The 16633-nt window shown below is 34.8% G+C and overlaps 1 protein-coding gene and 1 long non-coding RNA gene across 5 annotated transcripts in view; both read left to right on the top strand.

Annotated features, from left to right (window-relative positions):
- The window catches only part of KrT95D (phosphofurin acidic cluster sorting protein KrT95D), a 183599-nt gene that overhangs the window by 104243 nt on the left and 62723 nt on the right, over positions 1–16633 (top strand). Inside the window, exon 1 of one of the 4 annotated variants that reach the window (XM_076127159.1) lies at positions 20–470. The exons of the other annotated variants lie outside the window; for them this stretch is intronic. The gene's annotated coding sequence lies outside the window, so the exon portion shown is untranslated. Of the gene's footprint in view, positions 1–19; positions 471–16633 lie in introns of those variants that run through there. 4 annotated transcript variants of the gene reach the window in all.
- LOC142981326 (uncharacterized) lies at positions 11535–12373 on the top strand. Its single transcript, XR_012959929.1, has 3 exons — positions 11535–11611; positions 11771–11834; positions 11974–12373. It is a non-coding gene; the product is annotated as an uncharacterized LOC142981326 (long non-coding RNA).

The following is a 16633-nucleotide window of genomic DNA, read 5'->3' as shown; positions in this document are numbered from 1 at the left end:
AATATACAATAAGAATATCAGAAAAAAATAAACTCGTCGTGTTTCTATAAGGAAGCCACAATATTGGAGAACAATAAAAATGCGTATAGTTTCTCACTGAACCAACTAGTATTCTACTCGTAAATGCAATATTCTAATTGTTAAGTAAAACATACATAATTTAATTTTAAAGGCGGCAATTTCTTATAAAATAGACTCTACTTTTATACGACTACGAATGTGTTTCTATGCGTGTGCACTTACCCGCTAATTCACATTCAGCGTGCATGCAAAATGTTCGCATAACTCACTCGCGTCTCTGTTCTAACGTCGCTGGTGCATAATCATGTAAATGTCTAATATAATTTATGTCTGCCATGCGGTGTTGTTAAACGGCAGTGAGACATGGTCACATTCGTGCGAGCTACGCGTTTAAGTACAGTCGGGTGCAACTTAGATTAGGAAGTGCAGTGTGCATTTTTTTTGTTGGGGTGAGTGGTGATTTAATTTGTTTTGCACTGCTAGTGAATTGCACAGTTATCGAAACAAGGAACAATGGTATGGTTTTTCAGAAAATATAAAGTGATCGTTATGATTTTGAAAAAAACTTTTTTGTGGTAATCGATAAGACAATAGGGAAAAGAGATGCGCAAATTATCATAAACTTAGACTTGGATCGCTATGAAAAAATGAAATAGGGTCTAAGTTTAATAACGTAATCTTACAATTAACTTAAAACAGCATCTGTAACGTTTAATTTATAATTTATTGCAGAATTTTTAAATAACTCCAGCATTTATTAAACGCAACTTATTCATATTCAGTATTAAATATCATCAGATAAAATTTCTTATAAACGAGCTAATATAAATCACAATGACACCTGCTTACTCTCAGCTGTAGCAGGTGGGTTCCAACTTCGGCCATCTTCGGCCACCTTCGGCTACTCTCGGCCGCCTTCGGGCACCTTTCGCCCGAAGTCAGGTGTCCAGCTTACATTAACATATTAATTTAAAAGTCTGCTTCATTAGCGACAGCTGGATTCACTGTAAAATGTACGCGAAAATCTGGCTTACTTTATTTTTTGCTTCGTTAATTATGTACTCAGTTAGTTGCAAAGTTTATCGTGTTAAAATTTATTCTATTTTTATTTAGTTTTACCTGCAAGGCCTAGGCTTAAAAAACCTTTTGTAGAATTATGCTGTCAGTTAGGTGATAGCTTTAGTATCATTAAAACTTTTGGTTTATTTATTCGTTAGGTATTATAAAAGTAATGGTCTTTGGTAGAGTTGGTAGCAAAATTATACGTGACGATCGCAATTCGTAACCCTTGCAGGTATTTCGTAAACGAGTCTGTAATACTTGGTTAGCATAGTCTTGTGAAGGTGGATTCCTGTGTTTTTAAACAAGATTTAGAAAAAATATTAAGATGAGGATATGGATGATAATGAGGCAAGAGAAGTTTGTGAGGATCGTACCAAGTGGTGTTCTTTGGTCTCTCCCTACCCCAATGAGAAAAAGGCGTGATTTTATGTATTACTTAAAAAATATAAGTTTTATCATAAAGCCACAATATTTAAATGAAATATATCGCGATCGTCAAACTTAATATAAATATTATTATTTCATTAGACGCTTTTCCCTTCACTTATACTTTTTCAATACGATGCGTGCAGTAGCTTTCCAATCAATCACAGTGGTATATACGTTAAATAGAAGTATTTATTTTATACGTACAACCTTTGACTCTCATTACCATCCATCAAACGTCTGCACCAGACATCTCTGACCTTTGGATTAGCTTATTGTGTACGTATTTATGAAGAAAAATCTGACATTTTATTTGTAAATATAGACTCAAATTTGATAAGGCTAATGAACTTGGGGAAAAAGCTTTGTTGGTATAGTTTTAGAACCATTCATATTTTTTTTGTGTCGTATGTGTTTTTGTGATGAATGTACTTTTTGAAGCCTGTCTTTTTTGGATATTAGTTTTTTTCCTATACTGTCCCATTGTCGGGCAAAGGTCTCCCCTCAATTCCTCCACTGGTCACTATCCTCAAAGATTTAAGGCTGCCAGATAGGTGTCGATTTTAATATTTGGTCGAAATACAGGCGTTCTAATATTGATAGATTAGTTGGATTTGTAGTATATAATCGTCTTTATTTAATTTCTTTGAGAATAATATCGTATGTGGGTAACCCTGATTTATGACTGTTAAAGCTATGACAAATCTGCTCTATTTGATTTAATGATAATATAATGTCCCAATTTTTGTGTTCCAACGTATCGATATAATAAACAATATTTATTGCTTTCCTTCAACAAGACACAACAGAACCGAGACCTTCAAAACGATGTCAAAAGCTTAAATACAATAAGAAACTAGTTTATATAATAGTTGATACGTATTAAATCGAAGACAACAGCTGCCGGTTGCCTATTCAGCACATTTGGCACGCTCTTGAACTTAAAACGACCACTAATCTTCCGGGTTCACGCGAATTTGAACTCTCAAGTCTTAAAAATAGGGTTCAAGATGTTTTCTGGCGTTGGTATTCGGTACGTGGTATTCAAATATGTTGGCTAGCAGGCCATACAAACATGCAACTCGTGCCAACCGGTATCCATCCGTGCTTAGTAATAAAATGGCTGGATGTCATCCAAAATCTGCGACATATCATCCGTTTTTGTTCGCATTCCGCATTATTTCACTCACTAATTTCGGGCTGCGACTTTGGCTGAAATTTCCTGGGGTAGAAAAATCGGATTCGGATAACATTCCTGTAAAAGTCTAACCGCACTTAACCAGCGTGGTGGACTTAAGGCCTAACCCCTCCCCCTTGTTTGGGAGGATACCTTGTCTTGCAGTGAGCAGTAAAGGGTAAAAAAATAATGATTACTAGCTGACCTGCGCAACTTCGCTTGCGTCACATAAGAGAGAATGAGTCAAAATTTTCCCCGTTTTTGTAACATTTTTCGTTGCTACTCCGCTCCTAATAACCGTAGCGTGATGTTATATAGCCTATAGCCTTCCTCGATAAATGGGCTATCTAACACTGAAAGAATTTTTCAAATCGGACCAGTAGTTCCTGAGATTAGCGCGTTCAAACAAACAAACTCTTCAGCTTTATAATATTAGTATAGATTCCATACGTGCCTCTACACGTGAATTCACCAAATTCAAACAAAAGATTTCCGGGATTTAAAAGTATCCTGTAAATAAGGTTATGAACTATCTTTGTATCAAATATCACCAAAATCGATTCAGTAGTTTTGGAGTAATTGAGTAACAAACATCCATCCAAACATCGAAATTTTCGCATTTATAATGTTACTCATAATATGTCCGGGACGTGACTCTACAAACACGATATTTGGCTTCATACTCATTAAATATTAAACAGCTTGCTAATTGTTTTACTGTTCAAGGTGTCGTTTGTTGACACAATTGCTTTTTTGCGAGACAAATACATGGGTAAATATGTTTTGACTGACGTTTTGGCTGAAAAATATATGACACAATTGTTCCGATACTATAAATGTGTACTTATATACAATATCTTTATACTCTGTATTCTAGTGAAGCTATTGCCAGGGACTTTTTCTATAAAATAGTGATAACCCAAAATGAACGTTACCTTCAATTAAAACAGTATTTATCCAAATTCTACTGTAGGTACCTACCTTATTTGTTGTCCGACGCGTCGTTTAGACCGTGTTTCATCGGTTTGCCCGTGAACACGACAAGTCGCGATAGTTTAAAATCGTTAATAGCAATAACCGAGTTATAAAATAGTTTAACACTTTTAGTATCGATTAGAAACTTTCTTAGATAGTGCCATATAAAACAACTAGCTCAACTTTTTGTGCTTGTAAGATAATCTACATAGTAAATATTTACTCTATCTACATAATATAGGTATCTGCTGTCTGCAAATGATTGATGAAAACGAATCATATTCTCTTCGAGCCCTAGGGATGATTAATTTCGTTTCTTTCATACTGAAGTCTTGTTTCATTAATAGTCGTGCTTTGTTCCAATACGATATATTTTATTCAGCTAGAGATGATTAATGTTGTGGAACTGCTGTTAGGCATGCTACACACATATTCGGTTAGGAAATATTTATCGAACAACAAAGCGACTCGACTCACTTGTTCGACTTGTGCCGATCGGGTTCATCTACACATTCGGTTTTGCCGTACGGCTAATGCCCGGTTTCTGAGTACATTTACCGGTAGTTTATCTAATCGATAGCGTTTTTTTATATGAGTTTTAACGCTATTGAATAGATAAACTACCGCTAAATGTACCACAGAAACCGGGGCTAATTCGATTAATGCCGAACCGTATATATGTGTAGCAAGCCTTACTGAGCGCAAAGTATGATGTTGTATCGATTAAGGCCAATGGTTCTGAGAATTGGTGTTAGTAGACAAAGATGCACTCAATACAATAACAGATTGAGTTCAAGTGCATAGTACTTGGATCTTAATGTTTTGACGCGTACAATCGGCAAACACGATCATTTACTGACTCACAGACTAATATAGCACACACTTCTATGCTTTATAATTTCGGTACTATCTTTAATTCTTTATAAGTCTGAGATGACATTATCGGAAATTTGATAGATATTGAATTTTGAGAATTCCCTAGTCTTAACTGTTTCAAAGACTATACGCGACAGATAAGCCATACTCAAAATACTAAAAGAGACTTTGCAGTGGGTACAGACTTACTTACCTACTTGACATGACGGAATTTACCGAATATATCGATCCTTTGACTATCAAGTTTTGCGACAAACTTTGTATTCCTCTCAGCATTTTTAAAATAGATATATAATAGCTAAGTAAATATAAGTTTCGACTAACAGAATAAAAGAAACATTCTTATTTATATTAAAACCTAATTTTCAACCCAAAAAACTGAATAATTCAGTCTTATAATATTTGGAAGGTTGGTAATGTGATCGGACTCGGGAGCCGTTAGGTCTATTTCAACGAATGAGGTTAAGTTTGTGGATCGATGCGTGTTCCCGTACATGACGGTATATGCCCCTGACATTCAGGGACTGTGATGTCGCCGGTGACATAATTTATTGGCTGCATTAATTACATGTTAGTTTAATATTGATAGAAGAATATTAGGAATGGCATTTATGAAATAGTCGTAGTATAAGGCACTAGCTAACGCGTAGGAACTTTAATCCTAGTTCTAGCCTCTATTTGAAGCTTTGGTCTCAGATAAAAAATGTATACGCAATCGTTAGTCAATTTTAAATTTTAATCAAACTGTTTATGGTGTGATGATATATGGAGAATATAATGATCTAATGGTTTAACTATGAAAGCGTAGCAGACAGACTTCTGCATTTGTAATATTAGTATTGATATTCTTCAAAGAGTTCCTAGGTATAGAGCTCAGGTATTCCCGTATCACAAAACAGCTTATTATAACAGTGCAAATGTAGCAGAACTCCGCAGAAATTACAAAAATGCGAGTCGATATCGCGACAGTATCGATACAGTCACAAATTTGCCCCAGTTACTTATCTCACGGCACGTGCCATCCCCAAACTTAAACTAGGACAAGATCAAACACATTTTTATAAAACAACACAATTTATTCGTAACATTGAAAAAACCGACAAGCACTCTTGATATTCAGCCAAAAACTATTTGGCCTGCATTAGGTTTCGGAAAGCCATTAGAATAATCTTCAAAGAGAAAGAAATGGGTCAAGTTTATTCAAAGCGGTGATATAGATCTGTTACATTTGATCTCAGACAGAAGGGAGCTAGGATTAGGTATCCTAGTCTTTGAAATCGTGACCTAAAAGATACTGGAACTAGTTCCTATATAACTGTTGCGGACTTACCTTTGACATAATTATGGTAACTGTCATAACTAGCAGAGGCAAAAGTATGGGTCTCCTCCGAAACCTCTGGTTTTTTCGTACTCAAATAAAGAGCGGAAAATCGGAGCTGGTAATCCGTATAAGATAGGTCTGAATAGTTATTTAATAGTCATTATTGTGATGAAAACTAATGGAAACCTAGAACGCGATAGCTACGGCAATTACCTCGCAGTTTTTACACACATGTACGGCTTTATTTGATTACGGCTTGTGTCAATTGAGCGTTTATCGATACTCCTATCAGGTAGACATTTGACGAAAGTAACGTAGAAAATAGTTCTTTATATAAAAGGAGAAAGGTAGAAGCCGATGTTTGAATCAGTTTGAGAATCAAAAATTTCTAAAAATCATATTTTCGCCTTTGAATTATAATATTGTGTTTGTGACTACCAGGCCTAAGGCAATTTTATAGGCTGGTTCTGACAGCTCCAAAGCCATAAAGCTGAAAAAAAATCTACAAAGACATCCACGTTTAAATAAAACTATTAAATAACCTATTTCACCTTTTGTTCTTGAAAAAAATATCGAAATAAGCATTAACAGTAAAACTTAAACAAGGCATTAAACTGTACCCACATCCAACGTGATAATTGTTTTAGAAAGCCTGGAAATCGTGACAGTGGAGGCACTTCAGACCCTCGTTCAGGTCAAATGACGTTTGCGAAAATGTACGAGAGAAAAAAAGATTTATGATTGGAAAGCCTGGACATCTGAGTGCGTTGACTTTAGACTTTCGGGACTGAAAGGTCACAAAAATATAGATAAATTTTTTTCTAAAATAATACGTTTCGCAGATTAGCTTTCTTGGAATTCTTGTGGTGACAAAAAAGGCAAGTGTAGTATATGAAAATATTCTTCAAAAGCTGCGTTTAGTTATTCTGAAGATCATCTCAAAAGAGATGAAAGCTCTATCAAATATTGTGATATTTTCTCGCCAATAAAAACACGGTAATCATTAAGCCCCCTTACGCACTAGCGGTTAACCGCGGGAGCGGCTAGCCGCGCGGTTATAGTTTAATATACAACCGCCTGTGAACCGCAACATAACCGCCAACAATTTTGTCAGGCAACTGTAACCGCGCGGCTAGCCGCTCCCGCGGTTAACCGCTAGTGCGTAAGGGGGCTAATAGCCTGGTGACAGATCCGTATTTCTTTTGAATTTATATCGGACGCTCGAAAACAACAGACAAAAAAATGTTTTGTTCCTCAAGCTCCAAAGAAATAAAGTAAGTCTATATCATCAACAAAAACAACACCAGCTGTTCGATTAATTCACTATTCCAACGTAGACTTATCTTTCTATCTGTAAACAGCAATCAAACCTTTCCTATAACGCTAACTTAATATTGAATTGAAGAAGAAAATAACGAGAAATTCTATCTTACATTTTCCAAAGGAAGAGAAGCACTATTGATTTAGGTAACCGGTAATATTCCGTTCAAAGTGGACAAATAATACAATTTTCTCTTTGTCATAGCACTCTGAATGCCGAGTTATTTTCAACTCGTGAACACAACTTACTAGAATTCGGTGACGTGGAGGCAATTATCTCTGCTTGTAACTCATCAAAGCAGTTTCAGAGAAATTGTAGCGAGAAATGTGAATAATGAATCAGTTGCTTGAAACATCTGTATCTAATAATGCAGATATTTGAAAGAGCTTCAATCGCAAAGTAAAATTGATTCTAGAAATTTTCAGTCACAGAAATTTTAATAGTAAATTTTTTTGCCGCAGACGTGACTCGAATTTAAATTGATAAAACTTACTTCAATATTTTTTGTTTAACCTTCACTGTCAGATATTTGGCTGGAGACGAATAAATAAATAACATAATGCTAGTTTACATAATAAATACGGGATCTTTCATCTGTGTGTCGTGGAGGAAGATATTCAGTAGTAAATGATGGTGGGTCGTAAAATCTGGTTTTATCCCGTCCCTGATGGAGCGACCTTGGTGCCACAGCGTGGTGACCTAGACCATGGACTCGAATGTCTTGTGATAAGTATGGCGCCGTTATTTATAGACTAGGTGTCGCCGACGGGCGTTGCCCGCAGCGGATCGTTGAGCGCAGACGTTCGCTCTTAGATTTTTGCTTGTATTATATCTAGCGGCATCTATTCGGCGTTTATTTAGAAGAATTTGAGTATTAAGTAACTTTGTAGAATATAAACCTTTCATTTTCTTTACTAGAATTTTGAATATAAGGTTTTGTTTTAAGTCGCTAAAGCACTACTATTAAACGGATAGCGAATTAAATCCAAGCTTCGTATACGTTTACTAATGAACTGGTTTACTCGCTTCATCAAAGCCTTTGAATTTACCGTTCGTGAACTGTTGAATTGGCTCAAACTAACTTCCTGGGATCTAGACTAATTGGGCGTTTTATTAAGCGCATTTCAGAGAAGATAGATGCTAAAAAGCTGTTGAAAAGAGCTAAATCCAACATTTCAGGGCACATGTCAATGTAGTTTTTTATGTCTTTTCATCCCAACTTAGCTGATTTGTTTCGAAAAAAATTCTTTTTTGGATCTTTCTTTCACTTTTATTACACATCTCCTCTTGTCCATAAGTAAGTTATTTGTTTCTTAATAAGAAATAAGCTGTGCCCAAGTCTGTCCTACGCTCGTAAAGTATGCATGGCTTGTGTATAACTTTCCGAGCCCTTAACTTTATTCCTAACAAGTTTTCTACTCAAGCCTTACGGCCCCGACGAGACAGATTAATTTTATCAAACAGATGTTGCCACTGAAAAAGACGTACACTTGAAATTGATTCTTTGTACTGTCGTGAACAAAACATGTATTATCCAATGTCACATTTTTATCTTCCATTTAAGTATAACACCAATTATAGTCCAAGAAATTAGAAGAGAGCTTAGTATGCAAGGTTCACAGCTGAAAGAGGTATACTAAATTCAGATACGTAGTTATAGATGACGATAACCTGTGCATTCTAAAACTCTCTATTTAGCTGATGGACTATAATTCGGTTCAGAGAATAGTTTGATCTATTCGGTAATTTTAGGTTTTGAAATATTTGCAATAGTAAAGAAACATTACCTTACGTTTCTTCAAAGTTTTAAATCTTCAAAAGGAGATATAAAATAAACAATATGAGAAGAGAGATAAACAATATGAAAAAATCTAAGAAATATTTACACATGATTCGACAGTGTATACAAATTTTTGCTTGTAACTGTACATTATGGATTTATTTCAAGATGTATTTTTGTTTTACTACCATCTCATAGAAAAGTAACATTGAAAGATGGATATGTTTTTATTGAATATAGTAAAAATATTCTTGTAATAAAAATATACTGAGTTTCAGGGTTATCAAAAGTTTATTTCAAGTAGGGTTTGATCAAAGGTTACTGTAGATGTCGTTTCATATTGTCAAATATTTTCATTTATAAATTCAGTAATAGAGGCTATATTTATTTTAAGAATTATATTGAACTATAGCTACTAAGCTGTAAGTCGCTAGTTATAACTCGTTTAACAATCTGATCTCGCTCGTTTTTGTTACATTTTTCGTTGCTACTCCGCTCCTAATGACCATAGCGTGATGTTATATAGCCTATAGCCTTACTCGATAAATGGGCTATCTAACACTGAAGAAATGACACACTGAGAAGAATTTTTCAAATCGGACCAGTAGTTCCTGAGATTAGCGCGTTCAAACAAACAAACAAACTCTTCAGCTTTATAATATTAGTATAGATTAAATACCTATTATAACTTACACTTGCTATCAAACTTTAGATAAAATAGTTCTCTCCACTCGTTTATCTACTGTAGACACTAGACGTTTAAAACTTTATACCCGAGATTACCACTGACATCATTAATTTAAGAGCTCGTAAATTATCCCGCCACGTCACAGCCAAGTCTTACAAAAAAATACCTAACTCAATTTCTCTTTTCACTTTTCAATCGTTTTATTTTTGGCCGTAGTAATTAAAATTTGCATTTAATGTAAGTTGCAGATTGATGAATGCAAAGAGAGTTTTCTTTCAAATATCATCTGCAATATAATTTAGAGCGCTTAAGCTGTTACGCTAATTTTGGCCGGTGCAATTATGCTGGAGCATTAGGTCGCATGGGGAAATTAAAGAAGTAAACTTTTGGAGTACTTTTCCGCGTGGCCTATCATTAAATCATAAGAGCATTTAAACAATGATGGAAAATTAAACAAAGATACAACACATCTTTTTAAAACTTTTCATGTTATAGTGAAAGAGTGAAAATATAACAAAATGTTGGTACTAAAATGTAGAGCTAATTACTGGAATTGGGGCATTAAAGGCGTTCACGGTGGATAAGTGACGGTTGGTGGGGTTCGACGCATCCGGCCGTGTGATGTGCACCTAATTGCGGTGACCTTGTCGTTTAATTATAACTAGTGGCTCCCTACTGCTGTTTTGACGTTCTTTTTAAATAATTTACGACCCCATTTTTGTAATTTAGTTATGAATATTATTGTCTATAATATTAATATCTCGATGGTAGCGACTCTCACTCGTAAAAATGCAACTTCTGTCTTTCTTCAAGGATCAAGCCGCTACCCTACCAAATTTCATCCGAATTAGTTTAGCTGTTTTTGCATAAAATAAACACACTTTCAGGTTTATAATAATAATATAGAATTAACGACTCCAATTGTAGGAAATCACTTAAAAGTCTTAAGTGTCTTAGTTTAATTATAAACTGATCTATTCAAATATATTCACTAACTCGTAAGAACATAAGTCAACTCTGACTAACATTCAAATTATATTATATCATAGCTGTTAACGTAAAGCAGCTCTTAAGCCCTGCCTTTTAACTAAAATATTACGACAACATCGTGTTTCATACAAATAATTTCTTACTTACTTACTTACTCCGTTGGCTCAACGACCCAAAATGTGTCTTGGCCTCCGACACGAGAGAACGCCACTTTGCCCGATCTTTGGCCAAAGATACAAATAAACAAATAAAAACAATTACAAATAATTTCGCGCGAGCTAAAATCTCATTAATTTCAGGTAACATTACCCAAACAGTAACTAAAGCAGTGAAATTATTCTCCTATAATTTAACTAGCGTAGCAAACAGAGTACTAATTAATTCGTTTGCGAACACTGCAGCATTACAGGGTGAAGGTCGGCTCGCGAACTTGGCTCGCACTGCCGAACTTCATTAATTACTTGCAGCCGAGTGCTGTTGGCAGTTTTAATGGTTGTTTGTTATATTACAAACTCAACAACTTCCCTCTTTGACATTCGATTTAAAGCTTCGATTTTAGGTACTGCTAATTTCTTAATATTAAATGTAACGCGTCTTATAAAAGTCAGCCAGTGTCCACGGTCGATGTTGGTGAAACGTCGGGTAAAGAAATAAGATATCCTATCCGTTAATTTTCATTAGACAACTCACACACGGTCATTTGATTCTAAACTAAGCAGTGTCTCTAGACAAATGGCAAACGCTTCCTATCTATTCTATTCTACTAAATATTAACGCCTTAGCGATATCGTTTATCAGTTGGTAGCCAAATGTACTACGAGATGGCGAACGCTTATTCTATTCGATCGCTACTGAACTTGTTTATGTTTCCGAATTTCATTCCGTTCAGTCCGTTCTCAAACGTCATTTTGAAGTGTAGCGCGCGAGTTTTATAGTGATTTGTGAAAAGTTTGTCTTCTATTTTTTAATAATTGGTAAGTAAAACACTAAAATATTATAGTAATTATAGTATTAGTTCAAGTATTAGAAGAGTTATACTTTAAATTCATGTTTTAAAACCAAACGTTGAACTTGTTGTCATAGAAATATCTACTTTTTAACATTGGATGATGGAGGATAATTTCTTGTTTTAGCGATGGAACCGAGAGTACGGGCTAGCCCAGAGCAATTTTCAATTCCTTTAGATTATATGGAAAGGTAAATACCTACATACATTTATTTAAAAATTCCTTTCATTCTAATAAGAAACTACCATACAATAAACAATGACATCACTCAGTCACAGAGCCCTTATCAGTGTTGAATACTTTAAGTGTAGTTTATGTTTATGTTACAGGCATGGAGACCTATCGAGACCCCAGCAAGGTCCTCAAGGACGAATTAAAAGTGAGAGAATGTGGAATGAACTCGCTAATACATTAAATTCTCTTGGTGGTGGCGTTATAAAATCACCGGATAAGATAGCGTGCATTGCACCTAAAAATGATAATACACAGTTTTTATAACCTCACAATCTAATCCATAAAAATACATGGTTTATAACTTAGTTATTAGAATGTAACTACTATGTGCACGTAAATTACGACAAAGCTCCACAAAAGTAGCTTTATTGAGACGAAATCTTTCTATAAATAAAACGTCCGACATTTCACAAATTCATTCTAAATTACGTCTCGAAACATTTCTTCGGTGCTTCCTCAGCCACACTGCTTCATTATGGGCAGCCCACAATAATCTTAGCTTATGCATTATACAAAATAATGTTTTTTCTTTTCAACAAACATTCACATCAACAAACTTTAACTTCCACAGCTGTCAGCTGATCAAAATATTCGCCATTTTGTAGCGTTAACTTCAAGTGTTTGGCGTCCGACTATTGTCGTTCGCTTCTAGTAGAATTCGTTTGTCAAACCGGCCACTTGGCTACGCATAACGATAAAATGAATGAACTATTCTGACGTTTCGTAAAATCGTTTAGACTATATTAACGTTTGGCTACCTAGTAAGAACTCTATTCGTCGGATCAAATTACTTATCGTATGCTTATGTCAATCCCATACATTGAGAATTCTATTCTATTCCATTTCAATAGCGTTTGTGCCATTTGTCTAAAGGTGCAGAGCTTGTACTATGGTAACCAAATAGCTGATAAACATACTTAAATACCTACTTCTAATTACATACTTAGATAGGGAAATCAACAACCAGGGTCAGAACAAATATTTGTGTTCATCACATATATTTGTTCCAGGTGGGATTGGAACCGAACACACGCGGCACTATGGTTATTGCGGCAAGGTGACCACTTTAACCACTGCGCCGAACCTGCAATAATGTTAATGTTAAAGTTTTGAATTTGAGTAGACCTTTGCAATACGAGTGAGTTTCAGCTACTGCATTTGATTTGTTTCTCTGAAGTTCGGATCTCGAAAGGTTAATTAGTTTCGTGACGCGACTTTGAAATTGTATTTCTATTGGATTTAATTAAATTCTAAACATAGTACGAACTGGTTATCTCTGGAAGTGGAAGGAGCAAAATAGAATCTGATGAATCTTGTTATAAAAGCTTTCTTGAAATATTGACAAATATTGACTTTACGAAATCTATGTTCTGCTTACTAGTAATATCTTTTAAGAATATATTTCTTTTTGTTTTCATTAGAATAATTCGCTTGTATATCCAGATAAAATTTCCCTTTCGTATTCTCCAAGGTTTTTCGGCGAAATTCCGCAGAATCCGACGCTAATTAGAAGAGATGCATGTTCCTTCATGAAGATTTACGATCTCATATAATAAATACTAGTACACGCGTCACAGCGAGTTCTTGTGGAGACTTTTAATGCTCGCGTTAAGATAACACGTTGATATATGAGTTCTCTTCATAGCAGATGTGTCGTTGTAAAATGGACATGTCACATGTGTTCTTGAAACTTTTAGTGCTATGGACAAGAAACTATTGTCTGTCAAGTTGCTAATAAACTGGTTTTTTGTTATGATTTTTTGCTATGGTAAATCTGTGAGGAGTGAGTTGTTTCTTGTATAACAGTGTCTTAAAGCCCACGACCAAAATCTACATACATGCATAAAGTCAAGCTTTGCTCCTATGGCAAAAACTAAAGAATGCCACTTGGTACAATCATCGCAAACTTACGACTAATTCACCTATTTCTTTAATGTTTCGTCCCTTCTACCGCCACGTTACTATACATAACCAACCATTTATGCAGTACAATCTGTACACACCAAATACAAGTTGACTCGTATACGAATATCCAAATGAGAAATGAGTTAATAAGGAGAAACATCTCAAGCTATCGCAATTAATAATCTCTCAGTATTTCACAGTCAATTGCCAGAAATGATGAAGTTTGTATCGCCACGTGTAACGTTATATTTGATGCACTATATCTTATAGTGATAACAGAAATAAACGGATCGATGCGCGCGAGTTGGAGCTGCGCCCGCGCTTAAGAATTCTTACCGAATATTTTATACTAGCTGACCCGCGCAACTTCGCTTGCGTCACATAAGAGAGAATGCGTCTAAATTTTCCCCGTTTTTGTAACATTTTTCGTTGCTACTCCGCTCCTATTGGTCGTAGCGTGATGATATATAGCTTATAGCCTTCCTCGATAAATGGACTATCTAACACTGAAAGAATTTTTCAAATCGGACCAGTAGTTCCTGAGATTAGCGCGTTCAAACAAACAAACAAACAAACGAACAATCAAACAAACTCTTCAGCTTTATAATATTAGTAAGTATAGATGTATGTAACACCTGTTTATACGTATTAATATGTAGTTAACGTCATATTGTTTTGTTTTATCGTCTGGTGGAACACACTTCATAGTAGTATTTGTTGTAAAATTATTAATCTTTTTTTCTCATTTGTGGGATTTTTTCCATATATTTGCAGTGTATGTTTTTTCATGTTTTAGTAACATTGTGAACGAAGCCTGTAGAGTAAATCTGGGATTGGAACCTACAATCAATTTATTCACTCTAATCGCTGAATCTTTGACAAATGGATCCTAGAGTTAGAAAAAGAATCATTTATACCTAATAGTGTATTCCTCAATTTTTTTATCAATAACATAAAATTTTATTGATTTAAGTATATAATGTATTATTTGACCATCATAAGTGTCTGTACTTGGCATGAATAAATGATTTCAATTTTGTTCCTTAATTCAGCAACTTAAATTATTAAGTGATATTAACGTAAGTTGTTAAGCAAGCAGGTGTGTAACATGTTCCTTAAAACGAAAATTTATTAGTATTGCTGAAAGGAATTTCCTAATTAATTCCTTCTTTACATTAACACTCTGTTTAATAGGTCATAACGTAAAATCGCGACTTATTAAAATTACATCCAGCATATAAAAACATAAGGTGTGTTAGGATGTAGTCACACAGAACAAACAATTTGCTACTAACAAGTCGCTTAATAATCTGAACATTAATAACGCACAATTTGATTGGATAAGAATTTTATGTGTCTAGACTACTCTAGTTTACAGTTTCTTACGCAAATTTGCGTGTGTTAATGTCAAAGCCCGATCTTTACTTACTAGAGCCTATCTTACCGTTAGATAAGTATTCACAAAGTAGTAAAGAGATCTACAAAACACATTTTCTCCACTCTTTCCACATCTTTTAAGATTATAACTTACTAAATATTGGCCAAGGAATATGTACTCTCGTAAGGTAGATTTTAACTTACTATATGTCACAAAAGACGCGCACTCGCTTAAGATAAAACGCCGAATATACGCCTAATGTGAAATATTCTTAAACTTGGATTTGTATATGTTCCGTATGTTTGTAATTATAGGTCGTATCGTTTCGGCGTGCGTTCAGTTTAACGGCTGTGTTATTTATAAACCCTCTATTTTTACCCGTCTCTCTAACTTTGTTATGTTGATGTTTGATAACATTCGCGTGTTTGGGTATACTTTTAAAGTTTTCTGGTCTTTTTTACTATGACGCATCGGTTTCTTGACATATGGTGCGTTTTTGTAAGAATATGTACGTTTTATTGCTTTTGGAGGGAGTGAAATTTAAGTTATAGGAACGGGTCTTTCGCTAGTTATAATTGATTACAATTAAGTGACGAGTTGGGGTAATTGTAAGAGGTTTAGAAAAACAAACGTAGTGACTCAGTTAAAACTGAAAAACGTTTTCACATAGTCACCTAATGATAAAAAGTTACATTATGTTCTATGTTCGCACTCTATGCCTCTTCGAAGTTACACCGCACATTTTTGCAGACGTAGCCGCATGTTCTAACTAGTATCACTATAATTACGAAAAAGGTCTTTAATCTGGTTCCCAAAAAGCCTGCCCGCCTTTGATAAAAAGCTTAACTCCTTAACTTTCCTTCACCGTAAAGAACTTACGTAGGCTTTTCACTAACCTCATTTTATTTCCCAAAAGGCGCAATTAATTCTATTTTTTCTCAATCTCCTCTGATACAGCTTCGGTTATTCTTAATTAAGAAGTTTTTATACTTTGTTGATTAAAAAACTTTTATTATCAGATTTAGGTCAGCAACCAATTTGTATTCCGCGTTTGTAATCAACATTAAAGCTATGGAATAATTAAGGCTTGTTTTTGAATAATAAGGAAATTATTCAAATTTTGTAATTGCAAAGAAAACGCAATGACGAAATGTTCATGTCTGTGCGATATCTTTTTGTTCAGTATTGTTGACTTTGAGAGAACGCTCATAGTAGTAGCCTAAGATGTATCTAAACTACTCCAAGTCTCTTTTTAATTTTGACATAAAGCCGATATTTAATAGTCATACCTGTATTTCTGTTTACCCAACAACTTCCATGTAAACTATGTGGTAAACAAACAAAAGAATTATCGTAAATTAATTTACCTTCATGTTTAGTAAATAACAAGTATACTAACTTTTAATTTGTCCGGCCAGGTTGAAGGTAAACATGTAACCGTTTATAAGGAAAGTTGCTAACAAACCTCGGGA

This window comes from Anticarsia gemmatalis, chromosome 19 (genome assembly GCF_050436995.1).
Source record: "Anticarsia gemmatalis isolate Benzon Research Colony breed Stoneville strain chromosome 19, ilAntGemm2 primary, whole genome shotgun sequence".
Lineage (NCBI taxonomy): Eukaryota > Metazoa > Arthropoda > Insecta > Lepidoptera > Erebidae > Anticarsia > Anticarsia gemmatalis.
The sequence above is the reverse complement of the archived record's forward strand: the minus strand, read 5'-3'. Positions and strand labels throughout refer to the sequence as shown.